This window comes from Sciurus carolinensis, chromosome 3 (assembly GCF_902686445.1).
Source record: "Sciurus carolinensis chromosome 3, mSciCar1.2, whole genome shotgun sequence".
In the NCBI taxonomy this organism is placed as follows: Eukaryota; Metazoa; Chordata; class Mammalia; order Rodentia; family Sciuridae; genus Sciurus; species Sciurus carolinensis.
This window is the reverse complement of record NC_062215.1, coordinates 162,596,980-162,621,492: the sequence shown is the minus strand read 5'-3', so window position 1 is coordinate 162,621,492 and position 24,513 is coordinate 162,596,980. Positions and strand designations below refer to the sequence as shown.

Sequence of the window (24,513 nt, the reverse complement as noted above, 5' to 3'; positions counted from 1 at the left end):
AGGACTCCAGAATCCCCACACCGTTTTGTGACCCCTGGCAAGTGTGTTTGCTTTTCTCTGGGCCAAGGATCTCATCTTGTTCATTTTTTCTTGATATGTTTCTGATTTTGAGGAGATTCTATGCAATCTCTGGGGATTGGATAGAGAAGGAAGAAAAGGAACTGAAACAGTATAATTAATAAAGAAGGAGCTCGGAGAAATTGGAAGAGGGAGAAAAAGAGGAAGGGCTTTTTGTAAAAGGGGAAAATACATCATTTGAGAGTGGTCTAGATGTCAAACATCTAGCCCCTGAGTGAGCGTCCCCTGCTCCAAGCCCGCAGCTGCTGTGGGCTTCTGCGCTGGTGTGGGGGTTGTTTTGTCGCTAACTCCACGCGCCTGCACATCTGTGAGGTCTCGGGCTGAGGCTGCAGTGCAGCGACAGGATGAGGCATGAGTGGGCAGGTTCCACCAGTCTGCCCTGGTACTGTTCGCAAACTCTGCCTCTCAGGCAAGACCTGCCTTTGGGACTACCCCGCCCCCCTCCTCTACTGAGCCAGACTAGCTTAGCCTCAGGCTAAAAGAAGCCTGCAGCTGTCAATCTTGGGGATCGACTTATCCTTTTAACACAAAAGTCAGACCCTGTTGCTCCCTTCCTCTGAGTGCTCCAAGGCTCCCCAAGTGCCCAGGGTCTAATCCAAGGATCTTACGACAGCCCCACGCCTGGCAATTTCTCTGTACCCTGTTCCTACCAGGACTTCTAGCTGTCTCTTAAACATGCAGACGAGGCTCCCCCACTGCCCATGGTCCTGCACTGGCAGTTCCTTTCTGAGGAGCCACTCCTCTAAACACATGACAGCCTGCACCCTTGTTCATTCAGTTCTCAAATGTGCCCTTTGGGAGGAATCTTCCATGACCACTTTTTTCTCTGGATTATTGTGAGACTCAGTGAAAATTGTAAAAAGGAGAGGCTTCATAAACTGCAAGATTCTGTAGAAACGTGAGTAGATGCAACACGCTGTAATGGAAAATCACTGAACTCAAAGCCACAGGGTTGAGCAGGACTCAGGACGGATTCCGTCACTTACTTCCCCTGGGATTTTGGGCAAGTCATGTAACCTTAGTTTCCTTATCATAAAAATGACCTGTTGTGAAATAGAGATCCCACATGTAGGAGCAGCAATCACTAGCTCCTAGTAGCGAGTGGATCATCAGTCTGGATCTGCTCATTCACTGGCAAGAGGTGAAGGCAGAGAAGTATCTGCAAGTGGACTGAGAAGAGACTGTAGCAGTAAAGAACACCTGGGTCTGACGAGGAGCAAGGAGTTGGACCAAAGGGGCCACGGGGGGAGTGAGGGCGAGGGTTGTGAATGCCAGATGAAGGAGTTTGGCTTCCAGAGAGTCACTTATGGCCATTAAGGATCCATTGATGATTTTAGAGCAGCAGAAAAAGATCAAGTGAAATGTCCTGTGTGAGAAGTGGCTCAGGAAGAGAGAATGCTCTGGAATCGTTGAGTTCTCCACTTCAGGGCTAGGAGGCATGCTCCCGGAATGGAATGTGTGTTTCTGAGGACCAGGGCCTGACTAGCATCTTTATTTTTCATAGCCAGAGTTCAGAGCAAAAAGAAAATCTGTCCAGATTTCTAGAACTCGGGCCTTGTATTAGTTATCTGTGCCTGCATGACAAATTGCTTGAGGAATTAGTGATTAAAGCAAAAATAAGCATTTATTATCTCAGTTTCTGCAGAATAGAAACTGGGGAGTGACCTAGCTGAGTAGTTTGGACTCCAGGTCTCTCACGATGTCAGTGGAGGTGGCTGTCATCTGAGGATCTGAATGGCTGGGAATCCAGTTCCACAGTAGCTTCCCCACATGGCTGGCAAATTGATGCTGGTTTCTGGTGAGAGGCCTCAGCTCCTCACATGTAAATGTCTCCAAAGGTTTGCTTGATGGTACTTGTGACACATGAGGATATGGGCACCTAATCCCCAGAGTAGTGTCCAAGAGAGACTAAAGCAAAGGATATAGTGACTCTATGGACCTCATCTCAGAAGACACTCGCCATCACTTCATGGTATTCTGTCACACTAACCAATTCTGATCCTGTGGGAGAGGTTTATGTAAGAGAGTGGAAGGCATCAGTGGGGGCCATCTTGGAGACTGGCTACCATTGCAGGGGAAGAGTGATGTTGAATAGAAAGATCTTGGAACCAAATAGACTTGGGTTCAAATCTCAAGTCCTTGACTACTCTCTGTGTGACCTTCTTTTACATAAAAGAGGAACCAAATAGTAGTACCAGTGTCACAGGAGGGTTGTAAGAAGTCAGCCAAGTAGTGAGTATAGAGTACTTAGTCCAGTTCCAGGTATGGAGCCTTGTGAAACACATGTAGCTTTGTTTATTGGTATAATGGACAGGTAGGTGGGGCACAGTTCTGGAAGCACAAAACATCCCCATGGTCAACTGAATAATGCCCTGCACCAAGGTATCCCAGTCCTAATCCCTTCAATATATGAGCATGTTACCTGGATGGCAGATATAAACCTAGGACTTGGGATGGCGAGATTATCTAGATGGACCCAATCATGTAGTCACAGGGGTCCTTTAAGAGGCAGGCAGTATGGACACAACTGATGACAGAAGCAAAGGACTGAGTGGCACAGCCAGGAGCCGAGAAACCCAGGTACATTAACAGCTTGAAACTGAAAGAAGCAAGGAACAGATTCTCCCTTGGAGTCTCCAGAAAGAACCATCCTGTCAACACCTTGATTTTAGGCTCACTTCTGGCCTCCAGAATAAAAGAATAAACTTGTTCTCTTTAATCCACTGTTTGTACTAATTTGTGATGGCAGCAAGAAGAAACTAATTCAATCCTTTGAGAGTACCTAATTGACACCTGGGGCTTAGGGAGGAGGCTGGACGGGCAGAGGAAGGATAAAGGAGGAAGAGGGGAAGGTGCACATGACTGAATCTCCTCCGGGACAACCCACCACCCTCTGGCCAGGCAGGGGGAGCCCTAATTCTCTAGGCTCTGGAGTTGAGTGAAAAGAATCGGTTCAGAGCCCAAATACAAATGAGGTAGAAAGCAAAGGGTAGGAGAGTGGTTTTGCAGCTGACTGGCCAGGCCATGGACTTGACAAGAGGTAGCTGATTCCTCATGCCCTCCGTGGCCCTGCTCCAAGGGGAGCATTCTGCAAACTACTTTCTCCCCTCAGAAAAAAAGACAGGGAAAAGCACCAGGACACACCACCTCTGGAAACCTTGAGGAGGTACAGAGTGGGGAAAAGAAGGAGAACACGACAAGGGAATTGCTGCTGACAGCTTGTGTTCTTCTGTCCCTCTTGCCGCTTTGTGACACCGAGAAAATCTGTTTCACATCCCCTGGCCTCCGTTTCTTTGCCTGTCAAATGAAACATGTGAGGATCCCATAGGTGGACGCATGCAGGATATTCCATACGACAAAATAGTAAGCAATTACAAATGGTAGCTATGGTATGGTAACCAAGCTCATTTAGAAAGCATTTATGAAGTGTTAAATATCTATGAGACAGTGTAGACGCTTGATAATAAAACAGTTTCAGCTCCTAGTGAGTTTATGGTCTAGTGTGAGACACAGGCAGGTTCCTCTAGGGCATCTAGGCCAGGCTGGACAGTACTAAAGTTAAGTCCTACGTCTTAAGTCCTAAGATTATGGGACTCTAATAGGTAAGCAAAGGATCATTACCGCAGCGAGATGGACTTCGTTCCCAAGGTCAACTTGAGAGCACTCTGCGGATCCATGGAAGACAATTTGTCTGGTCTTTCCTTTTCCATAGCACATCTATAAGAGAGCAGCTATGGCTAAGGATATAGTTCAGTGGTAGAGCGCCTGCCTAGCATACACAAGGCCTTGAATTCCATCTCCAGTACCAGAGAGAGAGAGAGAGAGAGAGAGAGGGAGAGAGAGAGAGAGAGAGAAACTGTTCTTGGTTGATGTTAAGACTGAAACTATTCTTGGTCCGTGTTAAGATCTCAATAGAATAGCTGGGTACGGTGGAGCATGCCTGTAATCCCAACAGCTCCAGAAGCTGAGACAGGAGGATTGCAAATCCAAGGCCAGCCTCAGCGAGGCCCTAAGCAACTTAGTGAGATCCTGTCTCAAAAAAAAAAGAAAGAAAGAAAGAAAGAAAAATAAAATAAATAAAGGAGAGGGGACTGGGGTTGTAGCTCTGTGGTAAAAGTGCCCCTGGGTTAATACTTAGGTACCCCCCAAAAAAAACATGAAAAAGAAAAAAGGATTTCAAAAAAATAATCCACATAATCCACATAGTCATGGCTCCATTAATGGTAGTTTCTCTTACTAGTATGAAGAACCTAGGCTTCGCAATGGCGCAGTTCTTTATTTCGAACCTCACAAGTGCACTTACAATCTGTCTGATCTTGTAGTTTGAATTCACTAAGTAGCCACTGATCATGCAAGAAACCAGAATGATTCTCCTTACTTACAGAGCTGCCGTGAAGTTGAGAGATATTTCAAGGAGCGTGCCTGGCACTTGGGAGATTCCATAAAAGAGAGGTGTGGCTGGCCGGGCTCGCCTGCAGGGAGAAGCTCCTCACGCCAGACAGAACTCGAATGGCGCTGGAGGGCCTCTCTGTTCTGTCAACCTCTGCTGCTCACCTGGCCGGCCCTGCTCACGAGAGATGGCGGAGGCGCTAAACTCTCGCCCATGCCAAACGTGGCTGATGGGCTACATAGAAGGAAATCAAACACTGAGCCATGAGCAGTGCCAGTCGGAGTACCCACAGGGCCCTCCGCTCCATGCACAGCTACCTTCAGGCAGCCTCGCCAGGGTCCCCTGTGGTCCAGTGCAAAGCAGCACCTCCGTCTTCAGTAGCCATGCTGACTTTTCACAGACAGAGGCTCTCGCTGACCAGGGATCTCAGCGCTTCTACTCGCAACCCAGCTCTGAATGGGGTAAGAAGGCAGATGTGCCCTGTCCACAAAGAAAACCCATATGACCTACCAGGATAGCAACGAAACAGAAGCTTCTGTCTAAGCTCCTGTGCCCGGGGCTGGCCTGAGCTGCCCTCTTAAGGAGGAACTCTTACTATTATACCCGTTTTCCTGATGAGTAAACTGAAACAGAAAAATGACGTAACTTGCTGCAGATGGTAAGCAGAGAATCAGGGTTCATATCTAGTCATCTGACTTTGGAAGCCCTGCTTTTCCCCACCAGGCCATACAGGCACAGCCCGAGGGACCCACAGTGCAGGAAATTGCCTCCTAGCTAACCATGGACTCTGCAATGCTGAGAGGTAGCAGATACCCACATGGCAATTCTGGAATCTGGAGAGGTTCCCTGCCTTGATAGGAGCCAACCAGACTGCACTGATCTCGCAGGCCCCCGCCCCCCACCTCCTTCAGAATCTTCTCTACAGCTTGGCCCACAGCTGTGGAGCTGGCCCTGAATCACTTCTGGAGAGACCCCTCTAAAACCAAGCCCTCCCCAGCACCCCCAGGTCAGCCCTGGGGAAGAGGCATCTTGGCTGAGGACACCAAAAGCTGTCAATCTTTCATAAGCCCCTCCCAGGCAGGGAATTAAAGCAAGAAGTCAGAGGCGGGAGGAGCCATCTGGCCGGCACCTCCCCCCAGACGCAGAGCGGTCTGAAGGGGCCTGAGGACTGGAGCCTAGCAAGTTGCGACTCACCCAGAGTTCTTCCCCTCCAGCGCACCAACTAATTATAAGGGAGAGTTGAAAGGAAGGTTTCAAACTTTACATGACAGTGCGGTTTTCTCTTTTGCCCTCCTTCTCTCCACCTCCTTTCCTCCTTCTCTATTCCCTTTCCTGGCTGCGTGCTCAGGATGGGTATGGGTCAGCCCGTGCACTAGACACAGAGCCGCGTGCTTCCTGAAGCCGCAGAATGGACTCTGCCTCCTTACCCAACACCGTTGCTACTCATCAGCATCCCTGAGAAACAGGCCAACAAGGGGCAGGGACTTCTCCCTCTCCTGCAGTCCTTACCTCTCACTGTACTGAGTGCTTACTGATACATCAAGGCACAAAGACACTTGAGATCATCCTTTACCCAACAACCCAATAGAACACACCATCACTCAGTTGGTATAGTAAACTCTTGATGCTCCCAAAGCTTGTATATCCAGGTCTTCATATCAGAGACAATCCCAAGATCCTTTACAAAGAGATTCTTAACTCTAATTGATATCAGCATAGGCTTAGGGAAGGGATGTCCCAGTAAGAGTCTGAGGGATGGAGGAGGTGTAACCCACTTTACAGATGAGAAAACTGAGGCCAAAGGCATACGCTGCTTGGTCTGTGGTCCTTAGCTAAATGGGAGTTAAAGATGTAAAGAAAGAAATGCCTTGGCAGGACCACCAGAGAATCAGCAGGGACCTGGGTTGGTCAGTAAGTTGGACATACAGGGAAACCAGCAGGATTCCACTTGAATCCTCTAGCTTGACCAAACCCAAGTTTTTCAGGATCTGGAACTGGGTGGGTTTTGTGGGTCTGGAGAACAGGACGCTGGTGGGGCCAAACAGTCCTGTGCTGACCTACATGGCCCCTCACTGAGGTGGAATGCATGCCCTAGGAATTAGAATTGGGACCCGCATGTCCCAGATGAGGTAGCCAAGAAACAGAGGAGGGGACGCTTGACTGAGCGCTGCAGGAACGCTTGGTTCCCCGGTACAAGTCCAGCCATGCAAACAGGGAGAACTTGCCAGAGCTGGAAACCTGTAACCAACTGTTCCCTCCCCCACCCCACTCTTCTCACAACTTCATCTTGGTCAAATCCTCTGACAGCTAGGATCCAACACTGGCAAACCCCTCGAGAACAGAAAAGTCCAGACGCTACCATCCCAGGGCACAGCCACAGAGCTCTGGGCAACCTTGGAAATACCCCCGCAGCTTTGCAGCATAACTGGCCCTATATCTGCCAAAGATCTGACCCGATCCCACCAGCTTTCCCTGATTCCGAGCCCAGAGGCCTTGCTGGATGCCCACTCTCCTGCTTGGAACTGCTAAGATATGATCTGTTTTTCTCCAACCACGCCTAATCTCCCTCAGCTTCTGTCTTCATATGTGATCTCCTCAGAGGCTCATCAGAGGAGGAAGAAGAATTTGAGGAGAGTAGTTCTAAATGATGAAGTAAAGAAAGAGGGAAAGATCTACAGAGGACTCTAAGAATCCCTGCCAGCTCATTCTTCCAAATGACCTAGTGGGAAATTTAATTAAGAAGATCAATTGGTCAAGTTTCGGGAGGGCCTTCTCAATTCTCCAACAATCTCTAAGGACTTGAGAAATGTTTGGAAACAGAAAGTTAATCATTGTGGAATCATTCAAAAACAAAAAATAAAAACACTGAAGTGACCTCTGACCCAGATATTGCTTCCTCTTAAGATACAGATGCATACTGGCCTGCACCCTATTTGCCTACGTACTGGGTTTCCTGTATACAAATGTGTGCCCACATCCACAGGGCTTGAAGATGCCAGAGATCTTGCCCACCCTGATGGAGTCACCAGACTCAACAAAGAAAATATACAAAATCCAGTTAAATTTGATTTTTTAGGTAAACAAATAATTTTTAACATATTTCTCCAATATTGAATGGGACATGTGTTTCCTAAAACTTGCTGTTTATCTGAAGCTCAAACTTAACTGGGCATCCTAGATTTTATCTGGCTTTCTAGCTCTAAGCAACCACTTCTAGGTCCCCAACAAAGGTACCCTAGATATTCCCCCATGAACATGACCCTTGACCCATTGTGACATTTTCCTATTTTCATATAACCATCTGACAATTATCCAGGATCTAAGGAGTAGCAGACTTTTTCCAGGCCTTTCCGCATCTGCCTGGCTCCTCATCTCACTCAGGAATGTGGTCTGTGACTCAAAGGATAAAGGGAAAGGGGTGCTCACATTCACAAAATGTCAAAGACCTTTGGCATCCCCGAAGGTTATTATATCACTCATTCTAAATTCTTCCTCTACTGGAGCCCTGGGAGAGGAAGTTTGGGCTAAGGAAAGAAGGAAAGTATTGGCTCATTTTAAAAAAGCTTAATTCCCAGGTGCTAGAAAAAAAATCAAAGTGGCTTAGATTGCTCTTTTTTGGTTTCTAAGGTAACATCACAGAGATGACCTGGCGAGGAGGTGCGGTCTTAGCTCGGTTGCTAAGGGTTGAGAGGAGCGGCTCTGTGCCTGCCTGCGCTCCTGGACCAGGTCAGGAGGGAGCCTCCGGGACATCACCAAGTCCTTTCCCTCACACAGCAGGGACAGCTGGGCATCCTCCAAGCTGGTGGGCCCCCTCCCCCAGTAAAGAGGTAAGAAGATCTCCCAGTGCTTGCAAGGGCCCCTTGAAGCAGCACCTGGGGCTTTTCTCTTGCTGGGCACGTGTGAACACGACTCCCTCATGTTCTGATTCACCCAGAGCCCGGGTCTCAGCGGCAGCTTGGCAGTCAGCCTGGTAAGGTGGGGGAAGGAGCACTCTCCCCTTTGTCAGGCAGACGTGCCCCAGAGACCCGTACAGCCAGCCTTCTGGCCTTCTGGCCTTCTGTCTCCAGTTAGAACAGGTTCCCTTAACCAGCCGGTGTCCTCGGGCGAATGATGTCTGTGAATGTCAGGGGAGTTCTCAAGGGGGCAGAGCAGAGACCCGACACCAGTCGTCTTGTAAGAGCACGTGATGGCTTAACGCTTTCAAGTTAGATTTTGGAGGTCTCTAGGGCTGCGCTCTTTAAAAACACAGCGTCTTCAGGATCAGGAAATAAGGTCTCTGGTCTCCTAGAACCCAAGCAATTTAGAGAAAAGAGATGGAATTCCAGGGCTCCCTGAGGAAAAGAAGGAAAGATCAGAGAATAAACAGCAGTGAGAGTACTGCAGGAACTTCCTGAGAGTTCAAGGTGGCAAGCATAAACACGGGTGGAGGTAGAGCCTTTGCCGTGGACTCGTGCCCTCCAGTGTGGACCCTACAGGAAGACACAGTCCCAGGCTCTCCAAGGGGGCAAAACAGAGGCCAGGGGACAGCCAAGCCCCCCTTGAAATCAGAAAGTGTGTGAGGATGTTCTAATGGAGACTCTTGTGGTTGGGTAGAAGAGAAAACCTCTCCCAACTGGCTCGAAGGAAGACAGAGGTTCTCAGCAGGAACGGCATAGACTAGGGGCCTGGGTCAGGTGAAGAACCCAGAGCCAGTCTCTGCCATGGGGCAGGAGGGCTCCAGGCACTGACTCTCACTACCCACGAACAGAGGCAGAACAGGCAGTGAGGACACCGTGCTGAAACTGAGGGAAACGGGAATGAAGAGGGGAAGCAAGGTCACCTTTAAAAGAGCGAACTCCCCGCTGTCCATGACGAAGAAGAAGAATTTAAACTCCAGGTCGGAAGCCCATATCCGCTTACTGGGCATTATGCAAAGAATTTGATCTATACGATCCTGTTTCGTGTTCCCTCCAGTCCTACACGGTAGGCTAGATTATTCCCACTGTACAGATAAGGAAAACTGAAGCTCAGTGTAGTAGTGACCATGGTCTCTCAGTCACTTGGTGGAGACACTCTGGTCCAACTCAGGTTGTACAACTGTTATCCCAAACATTTTCAGACAGTCAGTCACAGTTTTTCCTCTGCAAGTGGAGTCAAATGAAACTCAGCATTAAAAAGCAATTTACACCCCAAATTCCCCTGAAAAAGAAGGAATCGGAAGGAGCCAGGCATGGTGGCGCACATCTGTAATCCCAGTGGCTCAGGAGGCTGAGGCAGGAGCATCTCCAGTTCAAAGCCAGACTCAATAACTTAATGAGGTGCTAAGCAAATCAGTGAGACCCTGTCTCTAAATAAAATGAATAAAAGGCCTGGGGATGTGGCTCAGTGATTTAGTGCCTCTGGGTTCAATTCCCAGTTACCCACTCCCTGCAAAAAATAAAAATAAAAAAATAAGAATAGGAAAGGAGAGAAAGATCAAAGCAAGGAAAGTGGAATTTTTTTCCCTGAGGAATTAGGAAGGAGGCAATGGAAGGTGGGAGAAGTCTGGCCATCTGAGAACTGTGGGGAGAAGTAGGGAGAGGCAGAGAAACATGGAATCCAAGACCACAGAAAAGCACTCACTTTAAAGGAGTGATTTGTTGTTGTTGTTGTTTGCTCCTGTACCAGAATTACCTACAAAGAACAGAAAAGAATAGAAAAGAAAATCCTGCTGTTGTTCCTGCAACAGACAGAAGCAGAACCCTGCAGAGTTTTCACCAGGTCCCGAGCATTTTCTATTCCTGACTCCCCAACATTCCTGTTGTCAAGGGCAAAAGGCAGAGGCCTGCCCAGATGCACCACCGAGCGGAAAGCTGGATTTCACTTGAACTAGAAGAAAACTCAGACAGGAATGGTGGACCGATGGCGGGGGTGCTGTGGGCTCTGCCCAGTTACACCTGAGGATTGTGACGGTGACAGACCAAGCCCTGAAGAGGGTCCCCAAGAAAAGGAAGAAAAGTAAAGAGAGATGCTCAAAGCTGAAACAGGGGTGTGTGCACACACACACATACACACGCACACTCTAGAGACCCACAAACACACACAGAAATAGAGGGAGAGAGAGGAAACTGACTTGTTTATCCTCGTGAAGAACATCTGGATTTCTCGGTGAGGCCTGACTTGGGCCTTTTCCTCATTTTCCAGCTGGACCGAATGGTGACATGCCTGGCGTGAGGGGTGCTGTGAGTCAGTCCAGATTCAACCTTGTCCCTCTGCCCTCTGCTCTGCTCTTTGCCAGACCACACAGCTTCCCTCCCTGGTCTGCCAAGCTGGCTCCGCTCACCATCCAGGTAACGCACTTCAAAGGCGCCAGAGTGAGCTGGGACGGGCTGGGCCAACCTCGGGACAGGAGCAGATTCCAGACGGCACTGGCCCAAACGCTCCTCATCAATTTTCATGAATGTCTCTCCCCCACCTCCCTCACTTCCCTCACACTTTGAATAACCCCTGGAAGTCAGAAGTGGAAAACCCAATTTTTCACCAAGGCTGTCAGCTTCTTCGGCCTGTGAGACTCTGTTATTGTGAGGTTGACCAGATGTCAGCCAATGTCAGAGCCTGGTCCTGCGTGAAGAGTCTGTATGTTCTTTCCTGGAGTGGATCTTACCATCTAGAACAATCAGAAAGACCTCAGGGTGGGGTGTTCAAATGACCAGAGAAGTAAAACATGGATCAAAGCGTGTGTATTCTAGGGATGCCCCTGGTTGTGGACCTTAAGACTTCAAGGCCAGTGGCCTGCACCTTTCTTAAAAACTCACCCTTCTGCCATGTTCTGCTGTGTGTGTCTCCCGTGGAAAACCAAAGAAATCTGCAATCAGGAGACATACTCTTCTTTGTGTCTCCCACAACACAGTGAAGCCCAGTGCCCAGTGCTGAAGTGAGAGGGTTAGGGGTCTTCAGAGTTGACTTCCTTTGCTGGTGGCCTCTTCTGACTTTTTTGAAACACTACAGAACTTGAGAATCATGAAAGTAAAGTAACCACATTTCCTCCCCTCTCATGTTCTTTCTTTCTTGACAAGTGGGTCCAGGCATGAGATTGAGCACTCGTCCAAGAATTCAGAGCCTAGGAATCATGTACGACCCCTGGGTAATCCTGGATATGTCACCTAGCCTCTGTAATAATGTTGTTTAATGTTGCCTCACTGAGGAACTCAGATTTTAATTTTGTTTAATTTTTTTTATTGTAAACAAATGGAATACATGTTGTTTCTCTGTTTGTACATGGCGTAAAGGCATACCATTTGTGTAATCATAAATTTACATAGGGTAATGTTTGATTCATTCTGTTATTTTTTCCCTTCCCCCCACCCCTGTTTAATTTTAATTCATTTAAATAGTCACATGTGCCTATCAGCTCCCCTACTGGACAATACAAACCTAGAAAATTTCCTCATTTTCTGAAGGAATTTAGGAAGCAAATGATCCTACTTCTTGGATTGTCATGAGGATTAAATGATATAATTCCTGAAAATATTTTTTGTTTGTTTTTTGTTTTTGTGAAAATAATAAATTATCTGACATATAATGGGCAATGTTACAGAGAGATCAGTTAGTATGTTATTTTCATTAACACTATTGGTATTAATATTAGTATTGACACTGTCATTATCATCCAGTTTAGAGTAAAAATTTTAAAAGAATTTAGAAATCTTCCAGTTTAGCCCTAACTTACTGGTAGAGAACCTGAGGACAAAAATGGAATTGATTTGACAAGTACTGTGGGAGACAGAAATCCAGGATTATTGATTATCCCCATCCCCGCTGATCCATGCTCCTATGTCCCTGGAGTATTGGTGAGACCTGTGACTTGCTTTTGTTGTTGTTTTTCTTTTGTGGTGCTGGGGATTGAACCCAGGGCTTTGTGCATGGTAGGCAAACACTCTACCAACTGAGCTATATCCCCAGCCCTGTGACTTGCTTTTGACCTCTAGACTCTGGCAGAGGTTACAGGACATTGCTCCTGAGATTATTACCTTATAAGGCAAAGGTGAAGAGATTTTTGCAGATGCAATTAAGGTCCCTGAGCAGGTGACTTTCAGTTGCTCAAAAGGGTAAGCCTAACATAACGAGGAAAGCTTTACAAAAGGGGGCCCCGATATTCCCTAAAGTCAGAAATAAGTCCACAATGACTTATTCCAGCTCAGCAAAAGACCCAGCTAAACCATGCCTACCAGAAATGAGACAAGAAATGGGTGTTTTGTTGAGCTCCTACATTTGTGGCAATCTATTACATAGCATAGAAAACTAACTTGATCATACACTTGAAAGTGGTCTGTTGCATTTCCTTTTAGTGTAAGTGGTGTGTGAGAAAACCCATTTGCATGTGAGTGTGTGTGTGTTTCTAACTCTGTCTCATCCCTAACTCATCCTGACTGTAGTCCATCCTGTGTTTCAGTCAACTTTTTCTCTGCTATGACCAAAAGACCTGACAAGAACAATCTTAGAGGAGGAAAAGCTTGTTTGGGGCTCACAGTTTCAGAGGTCTCAGTCCATAGGTGGCCAACTCCATTGCTCTGGGCCTGAGATGAAGCAAAGCATCATGGCGGAGGGTGTGGTAGAGGAAAGCAGCTGGGGCATGGCACCAGGAAGCAGCAGAAGAAACAAAGCTCTGCACCAAGGACAAAATATATTCCCCAAAGGCACACCCCCACTGACCCATCTCCACCAGTCACACCCTACCTGCCGACAGTTACCAATCCCTATCAGAGGATTAACAACACACTGGTTAGGTGTTAAAACTCTCATAACCCAATCATATCTCCTCTAAACCTTCTTGCACTGTCTCACACATGAGCTTTTGGAGAACACTAAATCATAACATTCCACCCCTGACCCCCCAGAACTCATGCCCATCTCATGGTGCAAACTATATTGAGTCCATTTTTAAGAGTCCCCATAGTCTTAACAGTTTTAGCATTGTCCAGAAATCCAAGTCCAGATTCTCCTGAGACTCAAGGAGAACTCTCAGCACAAGTCCCTGTAAACACCAAAAGCAAGTTACCTATATCCAATACATAAGGCACAGAGTAAACATTTCCATTCCACGAGGGAGAAATAGGGGCATAGAAATAAGGACAAGGGCCAAAGGAAGACCAAATCCATCTGAGCAAACAAGTCCAGTAGCTCCACATGCAGCACCTGGGGCGCATCACATGCGGATGTTCTCTCCAGAGGGCTGTGTAGCTCCGCCCCTATGGCTTTGCTGCTTGCTGTGCTCATGACCTCTCTCTTGGCCTGTCTCTTGGCCTGACCTGCAGCCTTCCTCAACAAATGTCCCTTTCTTGCATTACCTCACAAATGAACTTTTGGGGGACATCTGATATCTAAACCATAACACCCTGGATCGTTGAAAAGCAAGGTCTGGTTGCGACGTTCATTATGCAGGTAATGACCTGCAGTCCCCTTAACACACCTTGGCCACCTTGACTGACTTCAAATTTGTATTTTTTAGTTCCTGTCTCTCTTCCCTGCTAGACGGTTGCCCTTAAGTGGACAGGGATTACATCTGACATTTGGATTGCAGCTCCTGCCTCCAGAACTAGTACATAGTGAGTGCTCAGTAAATACTTGTGAACTGAGGAGAGGTTTCCAAGAGGGAGACAGACTTGGGGTGACTCTTCACTGATGAAAATATGTTGACCTAACGGAAAATGGAGGAAAGCCTTTCCTAACAAAGGTGGAAAAGAACAGTCCCTGCTACTTTTTGAGTTTTCCCCTATTTTGTAAGAACTCTGAGTCTACTGCAGGTAGACAGACACCTGGGAAAGTTTTAGAAACTGACTAAATGAAACAGATGCACAGATGGAAGAAGATAATCAAAAAGTATCCCAATGAAAGTCAATAATTGCAAAAAAATTTTTAAAGGGCAATAGATCCAAGTAGACATCTTTCCAAAGGAGATAAACGAGTAGCCAGTAAGTACATGAAAAGATGCTTAACAGGCAAATGCAAATCAAAATTACAATGGACCATAATGTCACACCCAGTTGAATGATTAAATCAAAAAGTCAGATAATGATGCATGTTGGCAAGCATGTAGACAATTGGAACCATCGTATACTGCTCCAGGGAATGCACAAAGGTGTAGTCACTTTGAAAAATAGTCTGGCAGTTCCTCAAAAAGTTAACCATAGAGTTAGTTACATATGAACCAACAGTCTCTTCCCAGGTATATCACCCAAGAGAAATGAAAAAGTATGTTCACACAAAAACCTCTGCACGAATGTTTGTTTTGTCATTATTCTTTTATTTTATTTTATTTTATTTTTATTTTTTACAGACTGCATTTTGATTCATTGTACACAAATGGGGTACATCATTTCATTTCTATGGTTGTGCACGATGTAAATTCATACCATTGGCATAATCATACATGTACATAGGGTAATGATGTCTGTCTCATTCTACCATTTTTTACACCCCACCTCCCTGTCATTTCCTTCTACATAATCTAAAGTTCCTCCATTCTTCTCTCACTCCTCACCCCCATTATATATCATCCTCCACTTATCAGGGTATATATACACAATGGAATATTATTCAGTTATAAAGAAGAATAATATTATGGCATTTGCAAATAAACGGATGCAATTGGAGAATATAATGCTAAGTGAAATAAGCCAATCCCAAAAAACCAAAGACTGAATGTCATTATTCTTAATAGCCAAGAAATAGAAATAATCCAAATTTCAATCAACAGGCAAATGAATAAACGCAATACAGTATGTCCACATAACAGAATATCATTCAGCCATAAAAGGAAATGGCAATATACTGATATATTCGACAGCATGGTTGAACCTTAGACACAGCATGCCAAGTCAAAGAGATCAGACAACAAAAGATCATATATCATATTCCATTCATGGGAAAGGTCCAGAATGGGCACATCTACAGAAAGAGAAAGTAGATTATTCATTGCTTAGGACTGGGATGCTGTGGGGGATGGTAAGGTGACAACTGAACAGCTAAAGGTTTCTGATCGAGGTGATAAAATGTCCTAAAATTGATTATGGTGATGATTATACAACTGTATGTGTATAATAAAAACTCATTGAGTTGTACCCTTTAAATGAGTGAATTGCATGGTATATGAATGGTCATATTTCTATAAAGGTGTTACTAAAATTTTAAAAAGTATCTTAGACTCCTCAAATGGCTTTGATCCTGCCCACTCTTCCAACACCTTCTTATTCTTTTTGTTCCACAGTAGATTAGACAACACTACCCACATTCATAAGGGCAGATCTTCTTTACTCAGTTCACTGGCTCAAATGCTAATCTCTTCCAGAAAGCCCCAGGGACACAGCAGAAAGGTACCAACTCTCTTAACCCAGTCAAGCTGACACATAAAGTTAACCATCACAGCCGAGCAGGTGGGTCATATCTGTAATCCCAGCTACTCAGGAGGCTGAGGCAGGAGGTTGGCAAGTCCAAGACCAGACTCAGCAACTTAGGAAGACCCTCAGCAATTTAACAAGACGCTGTCTCAAAAAAAAAAGATCTGGGAATGTAGCTCAGTGGTAAAGCATTCCTAGGTTTAATCCCCAGTACCAAGAAAAAAAATTTAATAATTTTTAAAATAAAAATAAAAAACTAACCACCCTTGTCGTTCATCTAGCTACACCTCTCTTCCTTCTTTCAGTCTCAGAGACTGACTGGTCTTCCTGGTGGCTCATGGGGTGACTCTCCTGACTTTTGCTCTCAGCAACCATCCACTGTACTTCCCCTGAACCAGTGCCCCCAGTGACTGTCCTTCACCCTGCTGGACCAGTAGTGGCTTCTCCAGGCAACCTGGCAGAGGAGCACAGCGTGGTTGGTTAAGCGCACAGACTGTCAACTCAAACTGCCTGAGGCCACAGCCCAACTCTGTTCTTAGCTGTGTAAACTTGGGCTAGTTTAAGCCAGTCAGTGCCTCAGTTTCCTCAACTATAAAGTGAAACCGATGAATGTGATCTCCCTTTTAGGACTACTATTTAAATAAAATAATGCATGTCAGGTGGCTAACATGCCATAAGCCTTCAAGGAAAGTTGGTAAATGTTAAATTTTTATAACTTTCCTCCTTCTCTTGAAGAATGCTAGATTCAAGAAGGCAGGGACTCAGACTCCAACACCTCTTTTTTTCCCCAGATCCTTCTTTCTCTGTACCTCTCGGGGGCTCCTCTTCCTTTTGAGCAGTAACTTGGGTTTTCCTCCTACACTGAGACCCTGGGGCCCTTCTCTGCAAAGTGCATCCTCTCTGGGGGTTGCTGCTGATATTGCCAAGATGATACGCCAGCCCTGCTATCTCCCCTGAGCTCAGGGTGCTTCACCCAGAGGTATGTTCTCCACTTACTTTTCCCCCTTTATCTTCAGGGCTTCCTCCGTCCAGACCATCAACCCCACCCTCTCAAAGGTCCAAACTCTGGGGCCTCAAAGTCATTGATTCTCCACTGCTCCTTCCTCAAACATTCCTTTTTCTTGGTTACTGAACTCCTCCTTTAGTAGACAGCTGTATCATCTATCTCCCTACTTATTACTCAGGAAGGTTTGGATCTATTTTTAGGGTGCAAAAAGAAAACTGCTTCATAAATATGACATACTTGAAGCTAAAGAGCTATGCTTTCATTATACAGTCACGTACTCCTTAAAAGGGGGATACCATCTGAGAAATGTGACATCAGGCATTTTGTGATTGTGCAAACACCATAGAGTGTATTTATACAAACCCAGATGGTACAGCCTACTACACACCAGTCTATATATGTGCACGTGCATGTGGGTGTACACACATGTGTATGTAGATACACATAGGTATATATGCACATCCATATGATGAAGCCCATGATTCTAGGGATATGATGGATAAAACATGAGATTAGATCAAGCCCAAGAGAAAAAGATCCAATGAAGACATGATACACCTGAGACGTCTGAATCTGCTGCTGGCATTGCATGGCAGACTGTTTCAGAGTACACGTTTTTATATAAGTAGGACTACAGTCCAGCAATAAAAAGTATAGTAAATACATACACCAGCCACTTAGTCATTTATGATCATTCTCTAGTGCTGTGCACCGTCCATAATTGCATATGCTTTCCTTGTATACAGCTGGCAGTGTAGCAGGCTTGTCTACCCCAAGATCAGCACCAATGCATGAGTAACGCATGGCGTCACCATGTCAGGATGGCCGCCACGTCACTAGGCAATAGGGACGTTTCAGTTCCATTATCATCTATGGGACCATTATCACACCATTGACCAAAACATCAAGCAGCACATAACTGTATTTTAAAATGCAGCTTGTGGGACGGCAGGAGGCAGAGCCCTGTAGATGGGGCAGGAGGCCACAGGAGGATGGGCTGAAGGATGGGCTTATGGAATTCATTGTCCTATTCTGCCTACCTTTGAGTCTGTTCAAAATTTCTATGGTGAAAAGGTTTTTAAAATAAACTCATATAACCAGTCAAATATTTTTAAAAGAAAGAAGGGGGAAAATGGAAGGGAGAGAGTGATCTGGTCCTGTCCTCCTGGTTTCAAGAGGTTAAAGAGGCCAGAAGTGAGTGGAAGCTTCCCTCCTTGAATCTTTGTGTCTCCGGGGTGCACCCAGCCTGCCTCCCTCCTGCTTCTTGCCAGCACCGCAACCTCTGTTCTGCAGCTGTGAGAAAAGAGGCAGTTGGATGGACAGATACATATGTATATGATTGCTGTCAATCAGGAATTCTTATTGTGGTTTGGGTTTTCAATCATTTCTTTTGTGGGGGTAGGGTATTGGGTCCAGAGACCACTACACACATGACACATGACATTCATCTCTGGAGTTCTCATCATGCAGACCATTGGCTCCCTGCATTTCACATTCCAGTTCCTGCCAGGGTTCAAGACTTACGCAGCTCCTGACACATTTTCAGACCAGGAACCTTCTGGTTCAGATGGTCAAGTCCTTGTGCTGACCTGTGGTTTGTGTACCAGAGAGTCAGTGCATCAGATGAAAAGGGCACACATCACCCTGTGTGTGTGTGTGTGTGTGTGTGTGTGTGTGTGTGTGTATTTCTGGGGATTGAACCAATAGAGTACTACCATTGTGCTACATCCCTGGTCCCTTTTTATTTTTTATTTTAAAACAAGGTCTCCCTAAGTTGGCCTTGCTAAGTTGCTGAGGCTGGCCTCCCGAGTGGACAAGATTACAGGTATGTGCCACATGCCTGGCTCATATCACCCCTTTCTGAGGACCAAATAAACCCTATACCTGGTCAAACCCATGGCTCTTCATTTATACTTTAACTGAACCTCTAGAGCCAAGACTGACCTCATTGGTTTCTTCCTATTTATTCCAAACTCCCAGTCCCAGCCAATATCAAGCCATAGGAAATGCCCAGAGTGGACTCCAGCTCTCCCCAACACAGACACTCCCCTTCACCTCCACAATGACCAGCACCACTGCCCTCTCCCATCTGGTTGGGTTTCTAACTGATTTCAGAAAACCAGTGATTAGGGAGGATTTAATAATCACCAACAAAGGAAAGGAAAATTTGGTTTCTTTTTTTCTTTTTTTTGCCTTTAATATTTTGGTAATCTAAAAAGGATAACAAGAAAGTCTGGCTACTAAGTAGTCAAAAAAAACAAAAACAAAAATAAAAGAATAAAGGAAGAAAGAAACACTTTATTTGTTTACCCACAAATGTCCTGTGAGCATCTGCTGTGGCCCATTACTATTGTAACGCCTCAAGAAACACCACGGTGAACAAGCACCACATTGCCTACTCTCAAGGTACTTTTTTGCTAGATCTGGAAAGATCAGGAGATTAGAGATGCAAGTCTGAAAATTCTGGCTATAAAAATACCCATTCATGTAAAGGTGATGACATAGTGAATAAGAATAATAATAACAACTACTTGAGTGATTATTATGTATTATGGGTTGAATTCTGTCCCCCCAAAATTCGTATATTGAAGTCCTAACCCCCAGCACTTCAAAATTGGTCCTTGTGTATTTAGCAATAGTGTAGTTACAGACATAATCAGCTAAGATGAGGCCATAATGGACAAGAGAGGACCCTTAATCCAATCTGACTGGTATCCTTATAAAAAAGGAAAATGTGGACCCCCATTTATAAAGAATGCCACATGAACATTGGGCTTATGCTGCCACAAACCAGCCAGCTTGAAGAGAGCCCTGAAGCAAATCTGGATCTGCTGATACCTTGATCTTGGACTTCTGGCCTCAAGAACCATGAGACAATTTTCTTCCATTGCTTAAGCTACTCAGTTTGGAATTTTTTTTTATGGCAATGTTAACAAATACACTACATAATAGGTGTTGTGCTTAATGATTTACAGATTATTTCATTGAACCCTCACAACCTATTAATATGTATCATATCCATTTTACAGAAGAATACATTGAACCCGAAGAAAGATAAACAACTTGCTCAAGGTTTTTGCTTTGATCAAAATAGGACAGTGGTCTTCAAAGCTCAGGGTTCAAGGAAACCCACCCTCCACATTCAATCTATTCCAACTGGATAAATCCACACCTTTCTTCTCTAAGTCTTTCACTTCTTGCTCCAAATAGTTGTCTCTTGGTTGGCTTGATAAGATGCTTCCGTCCCCTACTTGGTGGTCAAACTTGTTCTAAGTCTATGCAAGCAGAAGGAACTAGTAAGTCATGATGTTTGTGCCATATACAGTACCTCCTGCCTCCTTGCTTAGCAACAAATTGGTAGCCAATTCTAGCCCCATGACCTCTCTGTATGCAACCTCTGATGCACACACACACACACACACACACACACACACACACACCAGCCATAAGAGTACCCACTGTTCATGTGATTTGTTTTAATTTGCTGTTTAATTTGTGGTTTTGTCCCAAACTCATCACTCAGTTGTATGAAAACTCCGTATCTCAGCCTGTCAGGTGTACCCAGCCTAAAAAAGAGCTCTCAGCAGACAGGCTATGACTCCGTTTAAAAGCCACTAATTGCCCCAGTTTACCTGAGTAAGTTCATGGTCTACAGCAGGCCAGGAGCTGCCGTGAAATCTCTGCAGATAAACTTCCTGGAGTTCTAGATAGCTCAAGGTCTGAGAAATTGTGAACCCTGCTTTGAGTTCATGGTCAAGTGTCTGTGTTCCTTGTGTTCATAATCCCGGACCAGGGAAATGGTCACTGAATACCACTACTATTGTCGTTGAGTACAAAGTCATCCTGGATAATACAGGAAAAAAAAAATGAAGGATTAGGCCATTTTTTTTCTCAGATTAGAATGGTCTATAGATATATTCTCCCCAAAAGTTGCATTGGTTTGTGTGTGTGTGTCCACATGTGCATACGTGTTTCATTTTGCTAATAATCTTGAAAACTGAATGTATTTTAGGACATCTGAATGACCACCTTCTAATCTGGCTCTGAAACATCTTCCACATCCAAAGGCATCAGATCCAAGTCCCACCATTGGCATTGATCTTGGCATTGGCTGGTGGGAGAAAGAACAGAGGTGGACTTGATCCTGAGATAAAGTGGGAAAGCTGTGTGAAGACTGAGCGACATAGTGGCTCATCAGAAAAGTGAAGATTTCATGGTACTGTTTCATTTTGCAAGTGATATAAGGAATTTTCACAGGAAATTTTTATGATAACTAATTTTGATATTGAAGTAAAACTAACCACTGCATTAGACAGGACTCCACTGTAGTTTAAAAAGTAGTGGAACAATTAAATCACATCAAAGGTGTGCATGCCCAGCTTAAAAACCTTGCACCCTAACAGTTAAACCATAATCACAGAAGAAGTATTGATTTATTTCCAGCAACACATCAGCCTGACATCAACCAACACACTAAAGTAATGTTGTCATTGTGCATTTTTGGGGTTGGTAGTTTTGGTTGACTTTATTTACATTTTTGTTGGATTTCACAGTGACATAAGCGTATGTTTGTACAAATTCATGTTACATTACAATTAACATATTTTAAGTCCAACAGTAAGAGTCTATTGGAATTTGCTTTTATTTTAAGAATCCAAAATCTGTATCTTATAACAACTTTCTGATGACTAGAAAGAAAGTAGCTTGAGGAGGGCATTTTTTCCTAATTCACACTAGTTTGCCCTGTGACCTGATGGCAGTAAGCCAGCTTTTACCACCTCTCCCTGCTGACCTGTGATGAAACCTAGGTACCACCAGTTCTGTGATTTTATTTCACCTTTTTGAGGTTCAAGTACTTCATATTAAACCTGCCTCAAGGCCTTAACATTCTTTCCCTTTCCTCTTATTCCACTTCCCAACCTACCTCTTTTCTCTCCCTCCTACATCTGGTTCTACCAATGCTGTCTTCTAAGTAACAACAGATCACTTTTCCTGGTTAATCTTATTCTCCAAAATTCAAACAGCTCCCGAGCTGTCCATTGCAAGAACACGCCAGATCCCGTGCTCCAAGAAGACAGGAGGGCTCCAGCCCGAAACTGAATTTATGGAGCGCTCTGTTCTGCCCTATCTGTCTGGATGGGCTCCAGGGCCTCCTAAACATCAATTCATAAAACTATTAACTTATATGCTGCTCACACATGGATACAAATCACTCTGAGTCACAGTTGGCTCCTGCTCCTTTAACAGTCAGCCTTAGGGTCAATTTAGACTCTAGTTAAATTACCGCTGCAACAAGCACCACTACCAAATTTTAACTCTTAAAGCAGCTTGTGGTTTGACCCTCAAAGTTATCCTAACTTTGCTCTGTAAGATACTTCACATAAAACCTAGAAAAACATTGTGCAAAAAGGATATGAAGCTATATCAAAGTGGCTAGTGCTACCAAGGGAAGAGGATGGGATGGGAGGGAGCAGGAGGTAAGTTCTTACCTGTAACTTTGGGCTGCTTCCTAACAACATCTTCAGTAATGTTGGCAAAATGTTAACATGCATTTGAAGAGTGTGGAGAGAACAGGAGAGCTGTTATATTAGCTTCTGTTCTTTGTACAAAATATGCTATAATTAACATTTTAAAACTGAAAAAAGGAAAATTGTTTATGCCCTTGACCGAAGATCTCATTCTAATCATCAGAGAAGTTTCAGGAAATCCCTTGACAAAACCAAAATCATCAAGTTCTGCATTGGCCGTTCTTGTCTCCCAGGGAAAGGATCGCTGAAGGCAGCTGCCTGTGGGACCTGGGTGATTTTTGCAGCACAGGCGGTGTCCGGATAGCGTGAGTGGCATCACCAAGGCCGGGATGACAAACGTGAACCCACAGTGTGTGGTTATACAGTATGGCCCTCCAGCCACGATTTTGCTTTCCCCAGGCCCGGTCCCCATTGTTAGATTCTGCCAGCCTCTATACTTCTTTCCCTTCGGGAAAGGAGGCGTGTTTTTAGTGGTGTATCTATTCTGCCACCTAGCCTTCAGCACAGTTACTACAACAAAACTGTCATCAGGGTCCTCTGCAGGCCTGAGCCCGGCTGAACTTGCCTTACCTAGGGACGGACCTGAGAACTGGGTGCTCTTTCTCAAAGGTCATCATATCTTCTTTTGGGACTCAGATGAGACAGTGGCATTAGTATGCCCATCATGTCCTGGCTCTGAGAAAGGGACTGAAGTCAATGTCGCAAGGTCTTGAAAATGAATCAATGGTATAAATAAACTTATCTGAGACAGTGGTAAAAGCAGCATATAGAAGAGACTAGGAAAAGCCTCTTGGGTGGTGCTTTTCCTTTCTAACCAGAAGAATCTATAATATTTTGTGTTCTATTAAAAAGCCTAACTTCTCTAAATTGTGTTATCAGGCATATCCTTACCTAGGAAATCACTTAGAAATGCACAGAAAATGACCACAGGTAGGGACTCACAAGCTTCATAAAATAAAAATGACTTTCGCCCCCTGAAACCAATGGTCTAGATAAAGATCACAAATCTTTGATTCAGTCCCATTTCTTGAAACTTGGTTTTAATTGGGAGTTCATCTTTTAAAGAAAGGGAGGAGTGATCTCTGGGGAAACAGGATACAAGAGGATGATATTTAAATTCCTACATCTCCAAGAAAGATATGGCTAAAAGATATAGGAGCCAATCTGTGCCATAATAGGAAAGTTCATGGCTGCAAAAATGAAACAGTAGCAGAGCAGGTATCTAGAGAGGGCACCAGGCACCGAGGTATCTAGAGAGGGCACCGGGCACCGGCCTCTGACATTAGTAACTGGCAGACTCAATGAGCCCTTCCCAGTGAAACTCATTGATGCAAACTTCTTGTTTTCCAGAAACAATCTTCTAAAGGTGTTTGTGAACAGTCCTAGGACTTCAGAATGGAGGAGAGGAGGAATGGAATCCACAGAGACTTGCAGGCAACCCACACCACCCCACACCTTCCCCCTCCACTGATGTATATTACTTCTGGACCCACCCTACCAGTCCCCTATCTTTAGACAAAATCACTCTAGACCATCTCAGGATGTCAAGAATTCTTCTTTCTCTTGTGTCTTTGGGAAGCCTTCACTTGGGTCCTTGGACAGCCGCTCTAGTCTCTGAATTCTTTCTATACCTAAACCCATTTGGAAGGGGAAATAAAGAACTGTAGCTTACAGGTTATGGAAGAAACCTAGGTGCCTGTCAACAGATGAATGGGTAAAGGAAGTGCTATAGACATGCACTCATGCACACACACACACACACACACACACACACACACACACAATGGAGTTTTACTCAGCCATAAAAAAATGAAATTGCATCACTTGCAGGAAAATGGATGGAACAAGAGAACATGCTAAGACAGACCATTAGAGTAGAGGATGGGGATCAGGGGAGGCAGGAGAGGAGGTAAAGAAAAAGTCCAGGGAAGTGAAACAGACCAATGTATGCTAGATGCATGTGTGAGTATATCACAATGAATCCTACTCATGCAGAATTATCACATATCGATAAAAATTTAAAAGGTAAGTGGCTTATCACTGACAGTCTTAAGCAGAGTAATCTCTTCCCAGACCCCCACTGTCCCTTAAGAACCAGCTCCCACCACCTTCTCTTTGTGGGCCCTGTCCCCTGGAAGGAGGCCTAAATGGCATTCT

At 45.0% G+C, this 24,513-nt stretch overlaps 1 non-coding gene across 1 annotated transcript; it reads right to left on the bottom strand.

Annotated features, from left to right (window-relative positions):
- Window positions 1-12,313: 12,313 nt before the first annotated feature.
- Window positions 12,314-12,387, bottom strand: Trnag-acc (transfer RNA glycine (anticodon ACC)). The gene has a single exon. It is a non-coding gene; the product is annotated as a tRNA-Gly (tRNA).
- Between the last annotated feature and the right edge of the window lie 12,126 nt (window positions 12,388-24,513).